This window comes from Idiotropiscis lumnitzeri, unplaced genomic scaffold (genome assembly GCF_059441095.1).
Source record: "Idiotropiscis lumnitzeri isolate Australia: NSW breed Sydney's pygmy pipehorse unplaced genomic scaffold, RoL_Ilum_1.0 HiC_scaffold_194, whole genome shotgun sequence".
Classification (NCBI taxonomy): domain Eukaryota; kingdom Metazoa; phylum Chordata; class Actinopteri; order Syngnathiformes; family Syngnathidae; genus Idiotropiscis; species Idiotropiscis lumnitzeri.
This window is the reverse complement of record NW_028283732.1, coordinates 248,741-255,678: the sequence shown is the minus strand read 5'-3', so window position 1 is coordinate 255,678 and position 6,938 is coordinate 248,741. Positions and strand designations below refer to the sequence as shown.

The 6,938-nt window shown below is 37.6% G+C and overlaps 1 long non-coding RNA gene across 2 annotated transcripts; it reads left to right on the top strand.

Moving 5' to 3' along the window:
* The first annotated feature begins 293 nt into the window (after positions 1-293).
* Positions 294-6,267, top strand: LOC148314882 (uncharacterized). Of its 2 annotated transcripts, none has more exons than XR_015841442.1 (7): positions 294-433; positions 1,094-1,213; positions 1,821-1,984; positions 2,327-2,515; positions 4,790-4,885; positions 5,945-6,097; positions 6,205-6,267. It is a non-coding gene; the product is annotated as an uncharacterized LOC148314882 (long non-coding RNA). The 2 variants fall into 2 exon arrangements; XR_015841443.1 differs by having other exon boundaries at positions 5,881-6,097.
* The last annotated feature ends 671 nt before the right edge of the window (positions 6,268-6,938 follow it).

The window sequence follows — 6,938 nt, the reverse complement described above, 5'->3', positions numbered from 1 at the left end:
ACTGCCACCAGGCCAGTGAACCGACGTCCAGGCAGTGACAAAAAACGTGATCAAATTACATTGCTCATCATAAGGTGTTTGTGAGACGCTCTTTGTATGTTTCCTCAATTAAGACCTGTTTTCCATTGGTGTATTTGAAAAAAGTGGTGAACCTGTTAAATTCACTACAAAACGTTAAGAAGATGAAAGTAATGTTTGAAGGAATATTATTTTTCTATCGACATGCCGGCGGGCGGGCACAGATAGAGAGTGATAAAGCAGCACCACCCGCGCGGGGCGTGCTGACGAAAAGGCAAGCGCTCCTCCTCTCATCGCGTCCTTATTAAGACAGAAAAAAGACGCTGTTGAATTTGACCTATTCGCAGTTCGAGCAGGTGCTTAACGCTGGAGAATATCACCACTTCGAAGTTCGAACTGCTGTTGAAACGGAGAGGTAAGTGTTTTTCGTTGGGTTTTTTTCAAAACATGCGTCGAGTGCATTTGTTCATAGTTAGAGATAGTTGTGTGGAAAACACTATACAAAGTAGCACCATGGATGTGGGCCTACAACACTGGCCTAGCAAACATGTGCTCCTACATCGACATAATTGACGAGCTCCAGTTAAGCATTGAATAATTATAAAACGTCATGGTGCTTTTACTCATTTAAAGAACTAAACCGACGCGTATTGTCATCCGGTGGTCAGGTTTGCATTGAATGTGAGCACGAGGGACGCTAGCTTGTTGCGTTAGCTTTGCGGAGCTAACAGCTTGCACTTTTGTTATAGAACCACAGAATGCAAGTACCATGATAATTTCTGTCATTAATTTTTGTGTAAGACACGATGTTCACTGGTTAATTACATGATTCTTAAAGCAAAGGTTACTGTGAATGCAATTTTGGTAAGATTTTTGTAGTCACACTGCATAAATCTGTCTGTGTCTGTTGTTTAAACTTCAATATAAACTATTATGGTTGAAATCGTTAATTGGGATGGAGGAATTGATATTTTTTTAATTTATAATTTATTTTTCTTACACTGATATTGTTAAAACTCCATTTAGCCCATAGTATTAATAATTCTCAACACAATACTGTCTTTTTTCTTTATAGAATAAACAATGCCTTCCCTGAGATGCAGGAAGTCCCCAAAGCAGGATACTATTGAACATGCAGTCAAGGGTCTGGACAAGACTGCAGAGTTAGAAGCGAAGTATATAAACTAATTTAAAGGTATGATGTTAACGCTTTTGCTAAGATATATTATTGTTTTCTGATAACCAAGCTGACATCGTTTTTTAAGTGGTTATTTTACATTAAGAGTGTCTTGACCTTTTCTTTTGCCACTTTTGTCAGTTTCAAGTTATTTCAGTGAGTGTGAAACCTGATGGTAGGAGTTCTATCTAAATTAAGGCTGTACTTGATGACGCCCTCCGGCATTTTTATACCACAATAGACCGGTGAACAAGTCCGATATTGATAGTCTAGTGTAAAGCACGTAATACGTCACAGAGATCACGTGACGCGATCCAATATGACTGTGTACAGTGTATGTCATTGTTTTGAAACTAAATAATCTTAAAGTTTTTTTTTTACGTAACCAGGTGCAATTGACATTTGTACTTTCAGTCCTAATACATACTGGCTAATGCAATGCTGGAAAATGAATTTTGGCTGGTCTGTTCCTTTAAAATCATAAAGAAGGGCTCTGCTCTATCCCTCACAAGAAGCAATGTTTCAAACCACCCTACATTAGTATAGTGGCCCAAATGAATATGATGACTCCTTATTTGTGTGCTTAAAAATATGACGAAGCTAACTTGATTTCCCTGTTAACTAGGTCGAGGAGTATTTACCAAGGCCCCTTTCAGGAAAGACGACTTTATTCTTTATTATGGAGTACAGAGGAAAATTGATAGATTCTGATGAATCTCAACGCAGGAAGATGGATGGAAGAGGCACTGTCTTTTTGTTTGACTTCCGCCGGCAAGAAAAAACTTGGAGGTGAGGCAAAGATTGAGATGTTATCTTATTTTTGTTTTTATTTAAAAAAATAAACACATACTCATCCCATAAGTGTTAGGGGAAAAATCATTCTCTAAGCAAAAATGTATAATTACTTTTATTCATGCGTTGAATCTGTACAAATGAAAATATAGATCATGAAGTCTCAAAGACAAGCTGTTAATAGGGTCTGATTCCAATAGAAATTTCTTGTATGATTTGATTTAGATTTAAAAATTGTGGATTTCCTATTTTTATGTTTTGTGTACACAAGATTGTCTCAAAGATTAATTTCTGACATTGATTGAATAATTGTTTTTTTTTTTTTTAATCTATTTTAAGTGTTGATGCAGCTCAAGAAGATGGCAGTCTGGGAAGACTAGTTAATGATGACCACATGCACCCCAACTGTAAAATGAAGAAGATGACAACAGAGGACAGACCACACCTCTGTCTGTTTGCGCTCCGAGACATTGATGTTGGCGAAGAAATAACTTAAGACTATGGACCAGCTGGCCTTGGAGAACACAGGTTTGTAAGATGCATCTTTAAGTACAATAACAGAGCCCACTTGTGGTGTTCTGGTGATGTAGTTTCCAATTAGTTTGGCAATCTAATAAATGTATGTGAAGTTTCTATGGAAGTTGAACATGATGACTGACTGGGGGAGTTCTCCATTGTCCACTATCTGTAATTCAAATTTGTGGGTCTGAGTCAAAGTTTGGCTCTGCAGGAACAACGAACTGGTCAGGGAGTGACAGTATTACAAAGTTCTGCGTTACTCCTTTCTGGGCGGTGGCCCTGTTAGGCCATCATATGCCATATTGCAAATATCCCCATTGTGGGACTAATTAAGGACATCTTTATGTTGTGGTTTCCCTACCAGAACCAGCACCAACCCTGGATATTCATGATATAAAACACTGTTTCAATTTGATATTTAGCCTTTCTATACTGTAAAAATAGAAGACCCCAGGCTTTCCTGCGCGCCCTTGCCCAATTGGTGGTGTTCAGGAGACAACCTGGGACTGAAATATCAGTCACAACCAGTGTTGTTTTCGTCACTGATGACTATGACGAAAATACTTCGTTAACGCCCCTTTTTTAATGACGATGACAAGCTATACGAGGTTCTTTTATGACGAAAACATGACGTGATGTACATGAATTTTTTTCGTTGACTAGACAAAATTGTTAGCATGTGGTTCATAAATTATTTTATGTTGCTTTTAGTGAAATAAAGCCACAACAGTTGCCCAACAAAATGTTTTGCTTCTCTGCTTATTTTGGAGCAGTGAGTATTGATTCCACTGTTGCCACTTTTTTCTGTTTGTAATGAAGAATCCTTAGTAGTCCATCCAAAAGTCTTTGTTATTGGGTGGAAACCTTGAATGCCTTGTTTTAACTCAAATGGACTTAAACCCATCCATCCATCCATCCATCCGTTATCTGTACCGCTTCTCCTCACTAGGGTCGCGGGGGGTGTTGGAGCCTATCCCAGCTGTCTTCGGCAGTAGGCGAGGTACACCCTGAATTGGTGTCCAGCCAATCGCAGGACATGCATAGACGAACAACCATCCACGCTCACACTCATGCCTCGGGGCAATTAGAGTGTCCAAGCAACTTGCCATGCATGTTTTAAGAATATGGGAGGAAACCGGATTACCCAGAGGAAACCCACGCAGGAAGGCCGGAGCCAGAATCGTACCTACGACCTCAATATTGTGAGGCCATCATGCTAACCAGTTGGGCCACCGTGCCGCTTGGACTAAAACCTTTGTGAATAAATTGACGAAAACTAGGGTAAAACTTTTTTTGCGTTTCCGTCGATTAAAACTGGACTAAAACCCTTTTTTTAGTTTTCGTTGACTAAAACTGGACTAAAACTATAACGAATTGGGATGACTAAATGTGATGTAAACAAATCAGCACTTTGTCCAAATGACTTGGACAAAATCTAAAATGCCTGCCAAAAACAACACTGGTCACAACACGTGTCTACAGAAGATTAATTGGCATGGGCGAAATTAATTAGTTTTATTTCATTCATGAGCTTATGTTTTGTTTTGGGTGGCTAAGGCTTAAAATGTGTAAAAATCTAATCCAACCTCAAATATAATTAATTCAATAAATTTATGATGCTACTAAAACATCGAAGCAGCCTCCTCCAGGCTTTACAGACTCAGAAATGGAGGTATGCGTATCGTGTGCTCATCCTGTCGTGTCTCGAGATGTTAAAATTGCAGTTAGATAGACGTGTGCTGATTAGACAAGACTTCTAATATATCTGGTGTCACAGGATATTTGTCAGTGAATGTGTATGTCTGGTTTGAGGCTCACTCAGCTTTTTCTTGTGTTGTGGGGTCCAGTTGAGTTGAATTGCGAGTCAGGTATGTTGGCCATCTGACACCCAACTGTCAGGTTTGCGTTCGTGGGGACCCCGTAGAGCCATTTTTATTGTTGACATAAATCATAGCTAATCATCTTTTCCTTCATTATCATATGAAATACAGTTAGGAGTTGTATGTGCCTTTACTATGTTATAATCTTAGAACCTACCAGCCACTACAGCTGTCCGACAAGAAGACTTTTGGCTGTCCTGTGCTCCATTGCGGCCCTGGTGGCGTTCAAAAGACAACCTGTGACTGAAATATCAGTCACAACATATCTCTACTGAAGATTAATTGTCATGCGCTAAAGTAATTGGTTTTGTTTCATTCGTGAACTTGTTCGTTAAAATGTGTAAAATTCTGATCCATTTTCTTTTTTTTAATTCATTAAATTAATATTCAACTTGTTCATTAGGATGGAGGACAACCGACAATGACTGAATCGGCTGAGGTTGATGCCACCAGAACATCGAAGCAGCCTTCTCAAGGTTTGACAGACTCTGAAAAGGAGGTATGCGTATCATGTGGTCATCCTGTCGTGTCTTGAGATGTTAAAATTACAGTTAGATAGACCTGTGCTGGTTGGACAAGTTTTCTAATATATCTGGACATAAATCGTAGCTAATAATATTTTCCCTCATCATCATATGATATACAGTTATGCGTAGTGTATGTCTTTACTATGTTACAATCTAAGAACCTACCAGCCACTACAGTTCTCTCATTGGGAGACTTAAGCTTTCGTCAGGCTGTCGACTGCTGCATTGCCCTCTTATTGGCTTTAAGTACACAACCTGTAACTGAATTATCTGTCAGAACAGAACCTATGTGTCCACAGCAGGTGATTTGGCATGTGGATTCTTCAGATTTTTAGAAAATAGGTAAAATTGTGATCAAAAGTTTAAAATGTATAAAATTCTGGTATAGTTTGCAATAGTATATCTATTAAATCATTTCAAAACTTCTTAACAAGGATGGAGAACATTGGCTGTGACCGAATTGGTTGAGGTTTACATTACCAGGACCATTGAGCAGCCTCCTCGGGATCTACAAATTTAGGAATGAAGATATGCATCCCATGTTACAATCCTGTTATGGCCCGAGGTTTTGAAGTTGCAGTTACATATTGGGCTGGGCGATATGGCTGATAAGTACATAGCGATATAAGTATTTCATATGGGTCCATCGATACACATTGAATTCTTTTTTCATATTATTTTATTCATTATTTTTTTTATTTTCCAATATTTTCACTGCCCTGTTAAAAAAACATTTAATGTAGTTTTCCTCCCGGGAGCTTTTTGTTACGGTCAATTAAGTGTTTTTGTTAAATATAGCTGCGTAGAATAATTATATGCATTATTATCGTACCACAATGTTTTGGTTTTGCAAATAATTTCCTAAAATCATTCTAATTTTGTTATTACATTATTTTGTCATAATATCATTCATCAATATTTTAGTTTTTTTTTTTTTCAAATAGAATTAAGACCTTTTTCTGTGCAGATTCCTCTGGGGATTAAGTATTTAATGGGTTCTCAATTTTCTCTTGGACTCTGATGCAACCCAGTCTCCTCCCTTGGACAAAAAATATGGGCTGAATCTTCCTTGGAATAACGACACAGATTCTGACGAATCATTGTCAAATCCTGCCCCTGAACTTTGTGCCTCAGACCCAGACCATATTACTATCCCAAGGCTCAGGAGGACCAAAAGTATACAGGTAAACAACCCATATAGATTTCAGGGAATCTTACAAGCAAATTGCATATATTTTATTGGTCTCCTGCCTTCTATCCTTTATATTTCGTTGTTGTTGTTGTTTTTTAGATTAAAAAAACAGGCTGACTTTGGAATGGATAAGCATTATTACTCCAACTCAGATGACAGTGGAGATGAATATATTCCGGATACAAGTGAGGCCTCTGATTCAGACGGAAGTGAATCTTTGAAAATTGTGGACCCTCTCTTGAAGTCTAAGAATGCCTTCAGAGATTTTTCTCCCACACCACGAATCTCAAAAGCCACCTCAACGCAGGTTGTTAATCAAGGGCGTTCACCCGTTCGGAGGAGTAGCAGCACTGGTGTGATTCTTGAATTCTATGGCTCTTCAAATATTTGTGCAGTTTAACACAAATCATCCAAAATAGAATTCAAGCACATCTGTGACAGAAATTCAAATTCAGAAGTCAAAGAGAGAGAACAAAAAAAAAAATCTAATGCTGCGCTTCTTCCGAAGACATATACTGTAAACATTAAATGTATGTTAGGACAATCTTGAAAAAAGTATTAGAACACCCTTTACTTTTATTTCTTGTTAATTTTATTAACCAAAATATGTCCATTTTTATTACAGATTAATGAATACAAAATTAAAACTCTAATCAGATACTTTTTAATCGTTATATTTGTATAAACAAATGTTATACATCTGTGTGTTAACTTATACAAGAAATGACGGAAAAGCAAGGGTGGTTTAGTATTTTTTTATCGTATATAGTCTGTATAATATCTTTAACCTATGCTGATGCTGTTTAATACTGATTTAAATAATAATAATAATG